We start from the raw sequence: 17,439 nt of genomic DNA, 5'->3' as shown, positions 1-17,439 counted from the left end.
GAAAATGCTGGAGCCCTGGCCGGTGTGGCTCCGTGGTTAGAGCACCGAAGGGCTGTGGGCTCGATTCCTGGTCAAAGGCACATACCTGGGTTGCAAGTTCAATCCCTACCCCAGTCGGGGCACATGCGGGTGGCAACCAATCCATGTCTCTCTCTCTCTCTCTCTCCCCCTCCCTTCCACTCTCTCTAACAAGCAATGGAAAAAATATCCTCAGGTGAGAAATAACAAAAAAAAGAAAATGCTGGAAATCTGTCCCACAACTATTAACCTTGACCCTGGCCTGAGCACGGCCCCCAGGAATCCTGGGATGCAGACTTTGTTCTAATAAGCCGAGGACCTGGGACTCAGGGTTTATCCTATGGAACAAGGGAAATGGGTGCTGGGGACAGTGGCAGTTTCGGACAAATCCACTCCGGAAACAATTATCTTCTAACCCATCTGGGCTGAGGCCTCCCTCCTGGGGTCCTGGGTTCCAGAAAATCCCAGGAGGGAGGCCTCAGCCCAGGAGGAGCAGCCACCAGCTGACGAGAGCACAGAGGAGGCTGGGTCCCCAGGACGCCAGCCCAGGTCCCCAGGATTCTGCCTGACTTCCTGCGTGGCCTCAAGCGGGGCTGCCACTCTGGCTCATCATCTATTCCAGTTGGATGTTTTCAAATGTTTTTATTGATTTTAGAGAGAGGAGAGAAACATCTCTTGGCAGCCTCCTGCACGCCCCCGTCTGGGGATTGAGCCCACAACCCGGGCATGCGCCCTGACCTGGAATCGAACCCGCGACCTTGTGGTGCGTGAGACGACACTCAGCCACTGAGCCACACCGGCCAGGGCTCTTCCAGTGGGATTTTGCTCCTGAGACTCGACCGTCCTGACCCCTTGGTCCTGATAATATCGTAAACATTTGCCTCGTCAGTGAGGAGGGCCCCCCGGGAAAAATGAGGCCGCGCAGCTGCTGGGAGGCCCCGTGAAATACGAAATGATGTGGCCTGAGTCCAGGGGCACCGAGGCGACCAGGCCCCTGGAGGGCATCGGGAGGGCTGGGCTTTCTCACCTGCCAGGTAACCGTGACGCCGGTGGCCTGACCCAGACAGAAAGGCAGCCGTTGTTCCGTTTCCCTTAACTGAACGAGAACCACTTGGCCCCAGGGGCAAACTAACAATGAGGACATTATGATTTCATTTCTCATGAATGCAGAGCATAATTGCTACGATTTTCCAACTTTGGAACTATTTTTACTCTGAAGAAATGGAGACAAACAAGGCCTTTCCCTACTTTTTGTTGTGAAGTCTGGGATTCCTGTCTGTCCAACTGTTACCGGACGGGGGCCCCGGCCCTGAGCACCGGGTCTGCCTGCCTCGGGCCGGCTGGTCGTGTGCAGGTTCTTGAGTTTGTGCAGGAAAAACTTCACACCCTGGCCGGTGTAGCTCAGCTGGTTGACGGTCATCCAGTGCACTGAAAGGTTGCAGGTTCGATTCCCAGTCAGGGCACGTACCCGGGTTGCAGCCCTGGTCTGGGCTTGTACAGGAGGCCACCGATCGATGTTTCTCTCTCTCTCCCTCTCTCTTTCTCTGAAAAAGTCAATAAAAAACATATTTAAGCCCGGCCGGGCGTGGCTTAGCTGTTGAGCGTCGACCTAGGATCCAGGCAATCGAGGTTCAACTCCCGGTCAGAGCACATGCCCGGTCAGAGCACATGCTCTCTCTCCCTCTCCTTTCCTCTCTCTGAAATCAATAATGATATATTTAAAAAATAAATAAATAAAAACATATTTAATAAAACAAACACAAAAAAACCCTCACAACACGAGTCCGGGTGACTATGAGGGAACATTTATTAAAACTGGGGACAGTGAAACAGGGAAGGGCTTAGCATAGAAGGAACAGCAGGGGAGCCTGGGCTGGGCTGGCTTAGCTCACTGGGAAGTCAGAGCAAAGGGGCCTTGGAGACAAGGTCAGGGGGTCAGGGTGGGACGAGCTGCTGCTGCCCATTGCTCCCCCGGTTGCAGGCCTTATGGGGTCCTTTAGAGTTTAGGAGACGGGTGTCAGTGGGGGAGGGAGAAGGGGAAGGGAATGGTGGGGCTGCTCCCAGGCGAAGAGCACGCGCTGGGTCCTTCGTCTTGAGGGTTTTTATCTCTCTTGCAGGCAGGATTTTAGGGGAGCTCTCAGGGGAGGGTTTCAGCCGAATATTCATCAGTTTTCCAGGTGTGCTCTCTTAGGGTCCTGGTCTCCATGGATTGGTCAGAGCCAGGGCAGGGGGTCATTGGTCACTGCAGCTGGTCCTGGTGTCACCCACCTGGTTTTGCTGCTTTTCTGGGCCTGGAGCAGAAATACAACTGAGGCCTAGATGTTGTCCTTAGGGCTGTGATCTTCTGCACCTGGCTGTAAATTGCTGGGCTAGTTTGTTCAGCTACCTGTCTCAGGACGGGGGAGCAGGATCCCCCACCCGTATTCCCCGCGAGGGCTGCCCTGGGACCTTCTGGGTCCTCGGACCTTCAGCTCCCTCTCAGCAGGCTGCCCCGTGCACACTGGAGGGCTTTTCCCACATCCCTCTCCTCCCCGGCCTTCTGTCCCGCACAGCGTGGCAGGAACCCCGGTCCTGTGCTCCTGGTTGCTCTCGTGGGCCCCTGCTGGTTGTCAGTCCTTCCCAACTGTCAGGAGCCCCCAGCCCTTGGGACTCACACACAAATCTCTAGCCTCCCAGCTGAGCCGAACCACCGTCCAAGAATATAGCCACCCACTCTCTCACCCCATTAGTGCATGTGTTTGCTGAGCACCTACTATGCGTCTCCAACTGTGGAGCAGGCGAGGGAGCGGGGACGTGGTCTGGAGGAGCCACGACGCCGTGGAGGCTCGGGCACGGTGCAGAAGGAGGGGCCCATTTAGCCGGTGTCCCAGGAGGAAAGGCTTGGCTCCAACCAGAAGTCCGGAGGGTTGATTTACAAAGGGACTGAGATCCCAGGCAGGTGTGCACAGACCACCGGGTGAGGCAGGCTGAGGGGAACCGGGCTCTGCCCACCCCAGGTGACTCTCCCGGCCGCTGTCCCGGAGGGAGCTCTGGGACTCACTCATCACTGACCTTACTGAGCACCTGCCGAGAAGGTCACTGTGGCTGCCGAAGGTGCACCGGCCAACGCTTAGCAGGGTGAACTAAATAAGAAAAGCTTTGCGGTGTTTTCGTCACTGAAACTAACGCCTGGTTTGGCGCCGTGACCGCCGTGGCGTGGGGCCGCCATGCAGGGATCAAAGGAAAGCGATTGGGATTAAGAGGAACCTACAGCGAAGTTCGGGCGCCGAGCTGTTCTTTCGTCTCCGGAGGTGGTTTGTGGTTTCTCTCCGGGGCATTTACAGTCACGCCAAGTGGTGTGTGGAGCGCGCACCAGCCTGTTCGGAGGGCCCGGGGACCTCTAACCACTCGCTGTCATCGCTACTTAATGTTAATTTGTCTCCTGTAGGTCTTGGGCCCAGCAGCAGACCTCTTTCCTTGTTTGTTTTTTTATTGTTTTATATTTTTAAAAAATATGTTCTATTGATTTCCGAGAGAGGAAGGGAGAGGGAAGAGAGAGAGTCATCGATCCCCTGCCTCCTGCACGCCCCCTACTAGGGATCGAGCCTGTAACCCGGGCCTGTGCCCTGACCGGGAATCGAACCCTGACCTCCTGGTTCATAGGTTGACGCTCAACCACTGAGCCACGCTGGCCGGGCCCGTTGCCTGGCTACGTACAGGTCAACCTCTCGAGTGATTTATTCTGATTCTTATTTTTATTTTTATTGATTTTTAGAGAGAGAGGAAGGGAGAAGGGGAGAGAGAAGCACTGATGTGAGAGGAGACCGTGGATCGGCTGCCTCCTGCACGCCCCCTACGGGGGATGGAGCCCGCAACCCCGGCTTGTGCCCTGACCGGGAATCGAACCAGCAACCTTTTGGTGCACCGACGACACCCAACCAACTGAGCCGCACCGACCAGGGCTCTAGTGCTTTATTTAAAAATTAATTTGGAGGCCTGGCCAGTGTGGCTCAGCGGTTGAGCATTGACCTAGGATCCCAGAGATCCCAGTTCAATTATCGGTCAGGGCACATGCCCCAGTTAAGGGCTCGACCCCCGGTGGGGGGCGTGCAGGAGGCAGCCCATCAATGACTCTCTCATCATTGATGTTTCTCTCTCTCTCTCCTCTCTCTGAAATCAGTAAAGATATATTTTAAAAAAGTTAATTTGGAAAATGTTTCAATCGATAACATATTCACATAGTTGAAAACTCTAAATTGAGAAAAGTCTCATTTTTACCCCGGCCCCTCCCCGACATCCGTATCCACCCCCCACACCCCCCTCCCCAGTGTCTGGGGTGAAATGCCAGAGTTCCTTAAGCAAACCCAAACTATTGTTATGTTTTCCCCTTTTTTCAGAAAAGGCCGCCTAGTATACACACTGCCCCAGACCGAGGCCTCTTCCCACTGAGCCACACGCCCGAGGTTATTTATGGCAACGTGATTTCTAGGAATATATGTGTGGGTGGGACAGGAACACAGAGAAAGTTTCTGTTTAATGGGTTTCACTTGTCAGGGACTAAGCTGCTGGCTCTAGTATGAACTCTGGGCAGTTTGTTGGTTTTAATTTTATTTATTGGTCTAAGAGAGAGAAAGATGAAGAGAGAGGGAGGGAGAGAGGTTGACTTGTTGTTCCACTTACCGATGCATCATTGGTTGATTCTTGTATGTGCCCTGACCGGGGACCAAACCGGCAGCCTTGGCGAATCTAGATGGTGCTCCAGCCGACTGAGCTACCCAGCGGAGCTGGGCAGTTTGTTTTGAAAACAGGAAATTGAAAACATACACTACCTATTAATGTAGGATCCTGTGAAATCTTGGTACCCTTTGAGATTTTTATTTTATTTTTTTAAAATAAGTTTTTGTTGCCCAGCTGGGCGTGCTCAGCGGTTGAGCGTCCACCTAGGATCCAGGAGATCGGGGTTCGATTCCCGGTCAGGGAACATGCCCGGGTTGTGGGCTCGATCAATGACTCTCTCATCATTGATGTTTCTATCTCTCTCTCCCCCTCCTTTCCTCTCTCTGAAATCAATAAAGATATGTTTAAAAAATAAAATAAATAAAATAAGTTTTTGTTGATTTTAGAGCGAGGAAGGGAGAGGGAGAGAGAGAAACATCGATTGGCTGCTTCCTGCACACCCCCTCCTGGGGACTGAGCCGAAACCTGGGGCATGTGCCCTGATCAGACATTGAACCGGGGACCTCTTGGTGCACCGATGATGCTCGACCAACTGAGCCACACCAGCCGGGCCTCCTTTGGGATTTCTGATTGACGTATATTCCTCTGAGGCCTGGGAGGCCGTGTTTTCATTAGAGAAACGCCTTAAATATTTGTGAAATATGTGCAATGGCCCATTTCTCATAGAATACGTGCTTTCACACCTTTTATCTGGGGATCTCAACGAGCTAATCATTCCCAGTGACCACATAAGATATTGCAGCGATCACGATTCCTATTTTACAGACAGGGAGACTGAGGCTTGTGCGTGGTTAAAGCCGGGGCATCATCAACACTGACATTTTATTGGGTGTTCAGGGGACGCCAGGCACAGAGGTGAATCAGGTCACCACCTACAAGCAGCTGGCTTGCTCTTTGAGGAGGACGCATGGCAGCCACAGTGGACTTCTCTCCTTCCATCTGCTCCTGACTCACCGCTGTTCCCTCTCCTGCAGGAACCTGTAAGTCAGTCAGGAGGTCCGGGAGTCACGCTGAGGCCATGGCTCTGAAAGGCACCAGGAAGAAGCCCTGGCCCGGGTGGCTCAGTGGCTGACCACCATCCCATGAACCAAAGTATTTGCCAGTTCAAGTCCCAGTTTGATCCCCAGTCAAGGCACATGCCAGGGTTGTGGGCTCGATCCCCAGCAGGGAGGCAGCGGATCAATAACTCTCACATCATTGATGTTTCTCTCTCTCTCTCCCTCTCCCTTCCTCTCTCTCTGAAATAAATAAAAACATATTAAAAAAAAAAAAAAAAAAAAAGAAAGAAAGGACTGGGAGGTTCCCTTTGGCTTAAAAAAAAAAAAAAAGATACCACTGGGCTGTAAAGGTTGAAGGTTTGAGATGTCACAGAAGGAATGAAAAAATGTGGAAACTGTGGCCCCTGGCCCCGAGTGGGTCTGCCGAGGGCCAGCGGGTAGTGTGCAGGTTCTTGACTTCATGCAGTAAAAGTTTCCCGGCACGAGTCCAGGTGGATTTTAGAGGATGTTTATTAAAGCTGGGGACAGTGAAACAAGGACGGGCTGGGGACATGAGCCTCGGCTGGGCTGCTTTGGCTCACGGAGAAGACACGTTCGTGGCGTTTGCCCGGGATGAGCTGTCGCTGCCCATTGCTGGCCTGGTTGCGAGTCTCCTGGGGTCCCTTAGAGTTTAAGAGATGCCTGTGGGGGGAGAAGGGGAGGGGGAGGGTGCGGGCATGCTCCTGGGAGGAACACACCTGGGACCTTGGTTTTTTGAGGGTTTTTAAAGGCTGGGCATTTAGGGAAGGATCTCAATAGAATATTCATCAGCTTTATGCTGGCACCAAAATGAGGTTTATTCTCTTAATTTCACCTGTCGTTGGGTGTGGCTGGCAGACGGCACTCAGTGGGTTTCTGCTCTCCGCCACCCTGAGTGGGGTGATTTGAGCTTCTTACCCTCTGCCTGGGAAGGAGACTTCCGGGCCTGTCTCACTGGACCGTAGAAAAGGTTAAGCTTTAAAAATAGCCCCTCTTTTCCCTTCTGCCTTGGCCATCTTTGGAAATGTTTCCTCTGTCCGGAATTCTCTGCACCCACGCAGGGCTTCGACTGTGAACTCATTTTTCAAACTCACACACTGCCCGGCCGGTGTGGCTCAGCAGTGGAGCATCGACCTGGGATCCAGGAGATCGAGGTTCGATCCCGGGTCGGGGCACGTGCCTGGGTTGTGTGCTCGATCCCCAGCAGGGGGCGAGCAGGAGGCAGCCAGTCAGTGACTCTCATCATGATGTTTCTCTCTCTCCCTTTCCCTCCCTCTCTGAAATCTATAAAGACATATTTTTAAAAAACAACTCACACAAGCTTTGCCTCCTCTGGGAAGCTTTCCTTAACCCTGCTGCCCCCCCAATTTGGATGCCCTCTCCCTCCGACACTGGACCCACCGTCTTCCTCACTGGACCCTAAGCGCCCCCTCCAGGGAGGGAGGCCCGTCTTCTCGGAGCGGCGCTCGGAGCCCAGCAGGGTGCTGGTACACAGTAGGTGTTTAATACATGTCCGAGAAACAGATAAATGTAAATACACTGTTCACACTTCAGCCTCTTACCACCTCGCACCACATGGCTGCTAATTCTTTTTTTTTTAATATATCTTTATTGATTTCAGAGAGAGGGTAGGAGAGGGAGAGAGAGAGACAGAAACATCAATGATGAGAGAGGCATTGATCGAGCCCACAACCCGGGCATGTGCCCTGACCAGGAATCGAACCCCGATCGCCTGGATCCCAGGTCGATGCTCAGCCGCTGAGCCAGGCCCGGCCGGGCATGGCTGCTAATTCTAAAGGGACCGCTCGTCACTCAGGGTTTCAACTTTATAAAAATTATTTTATCGGTCGTGAAAAGTAATAATAAACACAATGAATATATTTTATACGTAATGTGTCCACGTAAGAAACATTCAAACCTGCAAAGGGCTTTCGTGAGTTTATCTGAGCCAAGCTGTCGGCAGTTGCCGGGACATTTACCCTTTGCGAGGGAAATTTACGTTCGGAAGGGAAATCTCCGTTTGTAAATTGTCTCCCTCGGTGCCCGGAAGAGGGGGACCATTGTAAATCCCAGGAGGATCTTCTCGACGGGGAAGGCAGCCCCCGCTGAAACCTGCAGAACTACCTGTGTGAGAAATGCCCAAACCTGTAAGAATTTTTGTGAGTTTATTTGAGCCAAACCGTCAGCAATTGCTGGGAAGCAAAATCTCAAAGGATTGAGAACAGGCCCCAGAGAAAGGCAGTTTTGCACCTTGATTTATACATTACAGTCAGGTGTGTGTGGGTTACGTCCATTGGTGATAGATTCGGGAGGCGGGAGAAAGCAAAGCGGGGGGAAATCCCTGGGATTGGGTAAAAAGTAAAATTAATAGACTCGGACCTTTTTTACACAGGTGGGTGCGGGATAGTTAACTGCCAACAATTAACACAATAACAGTAACAATGAAGGGATTTGTGGTTTCTGCTCTGGGGTGTTGGTTCTGCCCTGAGGGGTCCTGCAAAAAAGGAAATTACCCCGACTTTCCAAAGGTATGCTAAGCTAGATGCAAAAGGCCCACTTAAGGTAAAGATGGACCTTTGTCAGGGAAAATACCGGCCTAGGACTTGACTAACTGCCATAAACTGCTCTTAGCTAGAAAGTTGTAATTTCAGACGGTCCTCTGTGGTTCCTTTTAGGCCTCTGAGTTTGTAAGGCTGCCACCCGGGCCTCTCCTGAGCTTGTGAGGTTTAGTACGTGGCCCCTTTCCGTCCACATTTACTTCGCTTTTCCTGATAACAGACCTCCCCCACCCAGCATTTTTTTTTTTTTAACTGTGTCTTTATTGATTTCAGAGAGAGGACGGGAGAGGGAGAGAGAGATGGAAACATCAATGATGAGAGTCACTGATCGGCTGCCTCCTGCTCGCCCCCGACTGAGGGATCGAGCCCGCAACCCGGGCCTGTGCCCTGACTGGGAATCGAACCTCGATCTCCTGGATCCTAGGCCGATGCTCAACCACTGAGCCACGCCGGCCAGGCCGCTTTTCTTCTTTTTTTTTTTTTTTTTTAATTTTAGAGGATGCTGGGGAAATGAGCCTAGGCTGGGCTGCTTTGGGTCACTAAGAAGCCGGAGGAAAGGGGGCAGGCTCAGGGGGTTTCCCCAAGATGAACTGCCACTGCCCATTGCTGCCCTGGTTGCAAGTCTCCTGGGGTCCCTTAGGATTTAGGAGATGCCTGTGGGGAAAGAAGGGGGCAGGGGGAGGCGCAGACGTGCTCCTGGGGGGAAGAGCCTGTGCTGGGACCTTGGTTTTGAGGGTTTTTAAAGGCTGGGTGTTGCCCGGCCGGGGTGTGTCTCATCCATTGAGCATCGACCTAGAATCCAAGAGGTCAGGATTCGATTCCAGTCAGGGCACATGCCCAGGCTACGGGCTCGATCCCCAGTGTGGGGCGTGCAGGAGGCAGCCGATCCATGACTCTCTCCTCATGGATGTTTCTCTCTCTCTCTCCCTCTCCCTTCCTCTCTCTCTGAAATCAATAGAGATATATTTAAAAATAAAATAAAATAAAATTAAATTAAATTAAAATAAAATAAAATAATAAAATAAAATAAAATAAAATAATAAAGGCTGGGCGTTTAGGGGAGGTCTTAAGGGAGGATCCAATAGAACATTCATCAGCTTTATGTTGGTACCAAAATGAGGTTTGTACCCTTAACTTCATCTGTCCTTGGGGTGGTTGGCAGACGGCACTCATTGGGTTTCTGCTCTCTGCCCCCCTGAGTGGGGTGATTTGAGCTATTTACTCTCTGCCTACGGAGGAGAAATGCAAACCATTTATTCTTAAGTGTCGCTGGTTTAGGGAAGGCAGGATTTTCTAGATGGCTGCAAACTGCTGTTTAACTGCCTGCCTCAGTCTCCCTCTTCCGCTTGTCCCGTCTCAGTACAAAATAGAAAGTTTTTATAGGAAGAAAAGTAGGGTAAGGGAGCAAAAAAAGAGAAAGTGTTATTTTTAGGCCAGGAGCTCGTCTTTTGGGGAGAAGGGAGTGGCCAGGGCTGTCTCATGCAGGTTGCCTCTTCTTTCTATGGGGACGTGGGGGGATGGAGAAGGCCCACAGGACAGATTATCTCCTTGGTGTTGGCCAGAAAATTCCAGATACTTGATTATGTTTCAGGGAGAGGTTGAAATATCACTTACTTAGGTCAGGCATTAAGTCTAGGTTTTGTCTCATGGGCTTTAGGGCAAGTGAGGCCATTTCGGGCCTGTGTTTTTCCCCTTTAACACTGCATTTATTGTTTCAGGGGAAATTTCTATAAACGTGACCCTTGGGTCAAAGGCAGATTTCACAGTTGGGTAAAAATTGAGAAGATGTCGCTGGGGAAGGATCCTCATCGGAGGCTCCTGCGCTCACGGGCGACGGGCTTGGCTGCTGTGTACCGAGCGCGCCTGCAGGCTCCTGCGTATCACTGGCACATTTTGCTGGAGAGAAGCCCGTACCTTCTATCAGTTTCCCAAAGGGGCATGACACACAAGAGCTATTATTTACTGAGTGTAAGTGCCAGGCACCGAGGGAAGCACATGTAATTAACCTTCACGGCCAGCTTGTTACCCACATTCTACAGAAACAGTCTCCCGACTCGTCTACTATCCATCCCATGGACCTCAGAGGAGTCACTGCTGGGCTTCCCCCCCCCGACCAGAGAACATGCCAAGTCCTTGGCCCCCAAATGCCTCTATCCTTTTTTTTTTTTGATAATCCTCACTTGAGGATATTTTTATCCATTGATTTTTTTTTTTTAGAGAGAGTGGGAGGAAGAGAGAGAGAGAGAGAGACATCGATGTGAGAGGCACACATCCATTGGTTGCCTCCCACATGTGCCCTGACCAGGGCCTGGGATAGAACCTGCAACCCAGGTACATGCCCTTGACAGGGAATCAAACCCTGGGCCCTTCTGAGCTAGGGCAATGCTCTAACCACTGAGCACACCGGCCAGGGCCCGCCCATCAACCTTTGTCTCTCCAATCATGGTTCATAGTCTCTGCTCCTGTCAAACTGACATCCTCACCTTCCCTAGGCACACGTCGACTGACACCCCCGTTTAAATCCTTCTGCTCCATTTATTTAATTCTTTAACCTCCACCCAAGGATATTCTTTTTTCCATTGCTTTCGGGAGAGTGGAAGGGAGAGAGACACACACACACACACATCAATTGGTTGCCTCCCGCACACGTCCCGACTGCGGCCGGGGATTGAGCCTGCAACTGAGGTCCGTGCTCTTAGCCAGAATCGAACCCAGGATCCTTCGGTTTGAGGGCCAATGCTCTCACCACTGAGCGAAAACGGCCAGGACCTGCTGTTCCATTTAAAATGATTATCCTCTGAAGTAGAGCTTCCAGTAGCACGTTCCCGGCTGACATTAACTTTGAAATAAATCCTTAATCTTATCTCAAAAGAGCTCGTGGGTGGTTTCAGAGTTCCTTAAATATTCCCGTGCTATCCAGGATACCATGTGCGTTCACCAGGGGTGGCACCCCGTTTTGTACTCGAGTTGGTTTTCCTCACGGTACAGTTCGCCCCACTGACAGATGTTTCAGTAAATATTTTTATTTTCTTTTGGGAGGAAGAAGTTATTTGTGGCTAGCCTGCTGCTTGCTATTTAAAATTCATGTGTCTGTGCTGTCTGCTTTTCAAGATTAGCTCACACTTGCTGCAGGGACTGGTTTAAATGCAAAGTGTCACATGATAGTACTGTCAACACCGGGAGGAAAATAAAACTCCATCAACCTGCTGGTAGATATGGTTACATGTGACCGCGCCAAACAGTGCATATATCTGAATGAAATTCCAGCCTCCGCTGGGATTCTCTTCGGTTTTGTCATGAGATGTCCATACTGAAACCAGATACTGAGTTATTCCTTCCTTTTGACCACGCGTTTCTCAAACCTAGAGAATTTATTCCAGTAAATGTTGATTTCTTGTGCTAAGTGGTCGTCTGCTAAAAACGACCTAAGTAATACAAGAAGAGTTCAGGAAACGTGAGGAATAAATATACACAATAGAAAGCAATCTTTTTTCAAAGTTTATTTTACAATCACGGTTGACATACAGTGGATCAGTTTCAGGTGGACAGCGTCGGGAGGCACCTTTTGTTTCGAAATAGGTTAGGCTAGAGCCATGGCAACGTAAGCGTCCTTGACGCTGGACACGAAGGTGCTGTCACCCTTTGTACAGTGTCAGGTGCCAAGGGCGCGGAGGACTGAGGAGCAGCAGGGGTGGCAGCTGAGAGGTGGCTGGGACTGGCCGCGGCAGCGCCCAGGAGGCCAGGGGAAGATGCACCAGCCCCTCCTTCCCCAAGGGGCCTGACTAGGCCGCGACGGTGCCCGGGGTCACGCGGGGGGACAGCCGACACCTGTGCCAGGAGCAGAACTCAGACCCCGCTCTGCTCTGCACTGACCGACTTCCTGGGGCCTGGCGACAGCTCCCAGCCCCACCCCACTTCCACGGGTCAGGGGTCACGGCTTCCAGTCCGACCTCAGCTCCCCAGGGCCAGGGGTCGTTCTTGATTCTGACCCCAGCTCCCCAGGGTCAGAGGTCGTTCTTGAGTCGGACCCCAGCTCCCCAGGGTCAGAGGTCGTTCTTGAGTCGGACCCCAGATCCCCAGGGTCAGAGGCGGTTCTTAATTCTGACCCCAGCTCCCCAGGGTCAGAGGTCGTTCTTGAGTCGGACCCCAGCTCCCCAGGGTCAGAGGTCGTTCTTGAGTCGGACCCCAGCTCCCCAGGGTCAGAGGTCGTTCTTGAGTCGGACCCCAGCTCCCCAGGGTCAGAGGTCGTTCTTGAGTCCGACCCCAGCTCCCCGGGGTCAGGGGTCATGCTTTGGCCCGCCCCCCCCTCCCGCGCATGCTCCGCGCGGGTCTGGGGTGGGACCCATGGAGACCCAGGGGGCCCAGAGGGGGCGGGACGCGCGTGGCGACGCCCTAGGCCGGGCGCAGGACCCCCGGCCGTCCCCCAGCGTTCGCGGAGCCGCCGCCGGGCCCGGGGGCGGGGACTCGGCCGGAAGCCGCGCTCGGCCGCGCCGCGCGGCCCGGGGGCCCAGAACCTTCGGGAAGGCTGGGGCGGGCGGGGCGCATGCGCGGCGTCAAGCCGGGCGGAAGTGGACGCGGCGCGCCGCCGGCGCGTGACGCACTTCCTGTTTGTTGTTGGAGAAAGGAGAAAGGAAAGCGCGAGGAGCCGCCGCCGTCACCAGCGCCGCCGCGCAGGAGCCGAGGAGACCGGGCTGCCGCCCCGCCGCGCTGCGCTTCCCGCCGCCTCGGGCTCCGCGTGCTGGTGAGGCGGCGCTGCGACGGCGTGTGGGCCGGCCGGGGGGCGGGCCGGCGAGGGGCCGGGGCCGGGGCTCTAGGCGGGCGGCAGGCGGCGGGCGGCTGAGGGGCCTGGGCTGCGGGCGGGCGGCGGGGCCCGGCCTGGATGGGGCGGCGGGCCGGTGTGGGGCCGGGGGTCGGTGTGGGGCCGGGGGCCGGGCCGGGCGAAGGCGGCGGGCTCGGGGCGGTAGTCGGGGCCCGGGCACGGAGGGCCGGTTCCGAGCCCAGGCCGCCCCTTCCCGCCCCGGGGTCCCAACCCGCTCCGGCGGTTGGAGCGGGACTCGGGCGGCCGGGCCGCGTCCCTGTCCGCTCCTTGTCCCTGTCCCGGCCCGTCCCGCCCGCGCCCGCCCCGTGCCCTCCGCGGCGCCCGGGCCCTGGGCCGGAGAGGCCGGCTCCTCTTCCTCAGGCGCCGCACGTAGACCCCGCCGGCGGCCCGCCTCGGTCCCGGAGCGGGGCGCGGACTCCCCCGCAGCCCGGCCGCCCGGGTGTCGCTTCCCTGCGCCGCGGCCGCGCACCCGCCGCCCGCCGTTCCCCGAGCGCGGGGCGGACGCGGGAGCTGCCGGGAGGCTCGGCGCCGCCTCGCGAGAGGCTCGGGCCGCGTGCGCCCCCAGGGCTGCCCCGGGCGGCGGGCGCGCTTCCGGCGGTGTCCGGCCTTCTCGTTCCGGCCGCGGGCGCCGCGGAGGCTTGGAGGCTGGCGTGGCTGACCTGGCAGGAAAGTTAAGTGGGCGAGGGGGGCGTCAGCGTAAGCGACCTTCGGGCCTGGAGAGGGTTTTTACGGTTTTGTTTGAGTCAAACTGAGGACAGTTGCTGGGAAGCAAAACCTCCACGGGTTGAGCAAATGCTCTGGCAAATGGCAGCTTTTCACACCTTTTTGTACATGACAATGGAAAGAGATGTAAGTGGGTTACGGGACATCCATGGGCGAGAGAAAGCCGAGTGGGAAACCTGGGGAGCGGGCGAGAAGTAGCATGTGCACTTCCTCCTACCGAGGGGCGCTGGGTAGTTAACAGCCAATTGACTCGTTGGTCCTGACAATGAGGGGATTTGCCGTCTTTGCTCCGGGGCGGTTCCTGGGCTTTGAGGGGTCCAGAAGAAAGGAAATCACTTTGTTATTGCGAAGGCTTGTTCATCAGGTTTGTTGTTGTAGGCACAAAAAGACAGGCTCAGTTAAGGTGAAGATTGACCTTTGTTAGGGAAAAATACTGCCTCAGGGTATGACTAATCCACCGTGAACTGCTTTTAGTTAAAAAAGTTTTAATTTCAGACCATCCTGTGTGGTTAACTTTAAGTCTCTTAATTTGTCAGGCCTCCCGTGAGCTGGTCAGATTTAGTATGTGGGCCCTTTTCATACACAAGGGAAAGATAAACCCTTAATTTGAACTTGTTTGTTGCTTTGTCCTTAAGGTTTAGTCTGTTTTTAAAAAATAGTTGTGAATATCCATTGTGGATTATGTACTCCCCCCCCCCCATCTTCCCCAGTCCAACCCCCCACGGGGTTCTCTGGGAAGTTTAATCCGACTTGTTTCCAGTAAGAGATGTCGGCCCTGTGTGGGGTTAGGCTGTGTGTGCTCTGCACACCACTGAGAGCCGGGGGTTTTTGGATTATGCAGAACCTGAATTTGGGGAGGTGTGGATGACTTGACAGGAAGTGGGAGGGGAGGACACGGGTTCAGCCTGGAGCTGCAGATGAGAAGGGGGAATTCAGAGCCTTCAGGAAGAAGGTCAGACGAGGGCAGCATTTTCTTGAGAATGTCAGTGTTTTGGATTTGGAAGTGGTAGATGTGGAGGCATTTCTGGCTGCAGGCCAGGGGTGGGGAGTTGAGCAATACTGTGAACTGAGTTGTGGAGAGGGACCTCGAGTCTGACACCTGCAGCTAAGTGGCGTGTACCATAGCTTTCCTGGGTAAGCACGCCCATTATTTTTAAGCAGTAGAACCAAGAACATTCTCTCTTGTAATAACTGTTTTAGACAGTTTCAAACAAAATCGTACTAGTCACCACTATCAAGTTTCCTACTTAACAAATTCCAAAAACCGTTTGGGCTGGGGTGGTCTGTTTTTTTAAAACAGTTTTAGAGGGCACTTTAAAACTTGGCAAATATTTTTAATTCATTTTTTTCAGGATTGTCATGTAATGCCCTGTCACCTTAGTTGGTGTGACCGGTCCCTTCCCCTGTTGGTTGATGCTTAAGGGTGATTGTGTGGCACTTCAGTGTCTTTGCTGAGGAATAAGTGAGCACAATCAGCCCTTGTAAGCTGATTATTTTAACAGGATTTTAGAAATTTCATTTTTTTGCCTTGGAAATGAGTCTAGAATTTAGAATGGTGGTGTGTTAAACATCTTGTTTGATTTAAACGTGTCCAGGACACCACCTCGTGGTGCAAGGCAGGTAACTGCAGGCTGATTAGTGAACTGGGATGGGATCGGTGACAAGATTTAACATTTTGTAGTTAAAAAAACAGACCACCCCAGCCCAAACGGTTTTTGGAATGTGGATAGAATTTGGGAGAACTATAAACTTGAAAAGAGGTAAATGAGAACAACAGCAAAGCTGGTGAAGAAAAGAACAGTGATAGAAATGATAATATGGAAACGGGAAGACAGTGCTAAAGCCTGATCAGAGAAATGGCTTACTGGGTAAGTCAGGTAGTGAAAATTTGATGATTTTATTATGTTTTGATTATAAGGTGTTTTTCCAAACTTTGTATTTTTAGGGGACTTAAGAAATCACAGCTGACCCCTTTTGTTATAGCCTACCTAAGAAGTAAATTTAAAAAGCCTTTTTATGGTGGGGAAATTAATTTCTGAAAAATAAGAGCAGTTATGTTTCTATGGCTCACGGTGTACGTCAAAGCAGAGAAGGTGCTGTATTTATACCCTTTCCCCTTGGTATCTTGTTTCAAAAGCTTTATCTTATCTAGGCATAGCCTGGTTTTCTTTTAAAGTTTTTTACCTTATATAAAGTTTGTAAGGAATTTTTTGCCATTCTAAATGAAAAACAATGGCAACCATTGCTTATGGCTGTGAGGCAGTAGAACTGTTAGTAGTATATCCAAATACTCCGGCTGTCTTAGGGTCCTTTGTGTTTTCTTGTGTGTGGTTTTTTGTCCCCCGCAGCCCCCTCCCCTCTGGCAACCATCTGATCCATTCTGTATGGGTCTGTTTCTGTTTTGTTCATTCATTTGTTTTGTTTTCTTAGGTTCTACATCTCAGTGAAATCGTATGGTATTTGACTTATTTCACTTAGCACAGTACCCTCTAGGTCCTTCTGTGTCACAAATGGCAGAGATTTCATTCTTTATGGCTGAGTAAGCTCCCGTTGTCTGTCTGCACCACCATATCCATTCATCTATGGGTGAGCACTGAGATTGCGTCCGTCTCTTGCCTAGTGGATCCTTAGGCTCAGTTGCCAGTGTCGGTTGTCTTTGGAAGGGTGATTCTCCTCAGGAAGAATGTGGTTTGTGCCCTTTAAAATGCTCCTCCTCCCTTTCCCCAGAGGCATTTAGAGTTTGTCTTGTGTTTGTGTGCGGGTGCTCGGCAACCCTGTGCATTCCTCAGGGTGGGCCTCGGTGCCTGTGTTCTTTTGTGCCTGTAGCCTCGTCCCAGCCAGAGTGCTCAGAAAATACCGGTTGAATTGGACCCTTCTTTGTTTGCATTCTGATTTCCCTTTCGCAGTTAATATAAAACATCCAATTTAAGTTCACAAGGAGCAGAGACTGAGTACTTACCGGTGTGCTCTATTTCATTTCAAGGAAAGGAACCTAGATTGACGATGGTCTCCATCTTGAGTCAGAGGAAAAACTTCCCTTGTGTGTGTCAGGAATGCTTTAGGGGATGTTGGGTAAGAACAAAATGTTTAAGTAGACAGTCCCTTTCTCCCACCGGTGTATTTGTTCTGGGAAGTTGTCAGGTAATGAAAGGGCACCTGGGAAGCTGCTCCAGATTTGCCATTGCTTTTTAAACTTCTTGCCTGCTTCCATTCCAGTAGTAGTGTAACAAATTAGTGTGATGCCACAACATGAGTTAAACACTTAAAAGACATTTTACTTAAAATTGCTTCTTTTCTAGAAGTAATACGTATTTTTGATTTGCTGTTTTTTAAGCTAAAGATAGGGAATGTCTTCAAATTGACGACATAACATCTTTTGAATTATGTTACTTAAAATACATAGCCCTGGCCTGTGTTGTTCAGCGGTTGAGCATCAACCTATCATCCAGGAGATTGCGTTTCAGTTCCCCAGGTGGGGGCTTGATCCCCAGTAGGGGGTGTGCAGGAGGCAGCGGACAATGACTCTCTCACCATTGATGTTTCTCTCTCTCTCTAATGACTCTCTCACTATTGATGTTTCTCTCTCTCC

At 52.2% G+C, this 17,439-nt stretch overlaps 1 protein-coding gene across 3 annotated transcripts in view; it reads left to right on the top strand.

Moving 5' to 3' along the window:
* Window positions 1–12,902: 12,902 nt before the first annotated feature.
* DNAJB6 (DnaJ heat shock protein family (Hsp40) member B6) overlaps window positions 12,903–17,439 on the top strand; it is a 51,386-nt gene continuing 46,849 nt past the window's right edge. For 2 of the 3 annotated variants that reach the window (XM_081147979.1, XM_081147980.1), the window contains exon 1: window positions 12,908–13,049. The gene's annotated coding sequence lies outside the window, so the exon portion shown is untranslated. Of the gene's footprint in view, window positions 13,050–17,439 lie in introns of all 3 variants that reach the window. The other variant, XM_081147978.1, reaches the window with a different exon arrangement.

The sequence above is a fragment of the Miniopterus schreibersii genome (genome assembly GCF_964146895.1).
Source record: "Miniopterus schreibersii genome assembly, chromosome: 9".
NCBI lineage: Eukaryota > Metazoa > Chordata > Mammalia > Chiroptera > Miniopteridae > Miniopterus > Miniopterus schreibersii.
The sequence above is the reverse complement of the archived record's forward strand: the minus strand, read 5'-3'. Positions and strand labels throughout refer to the sequence as shown.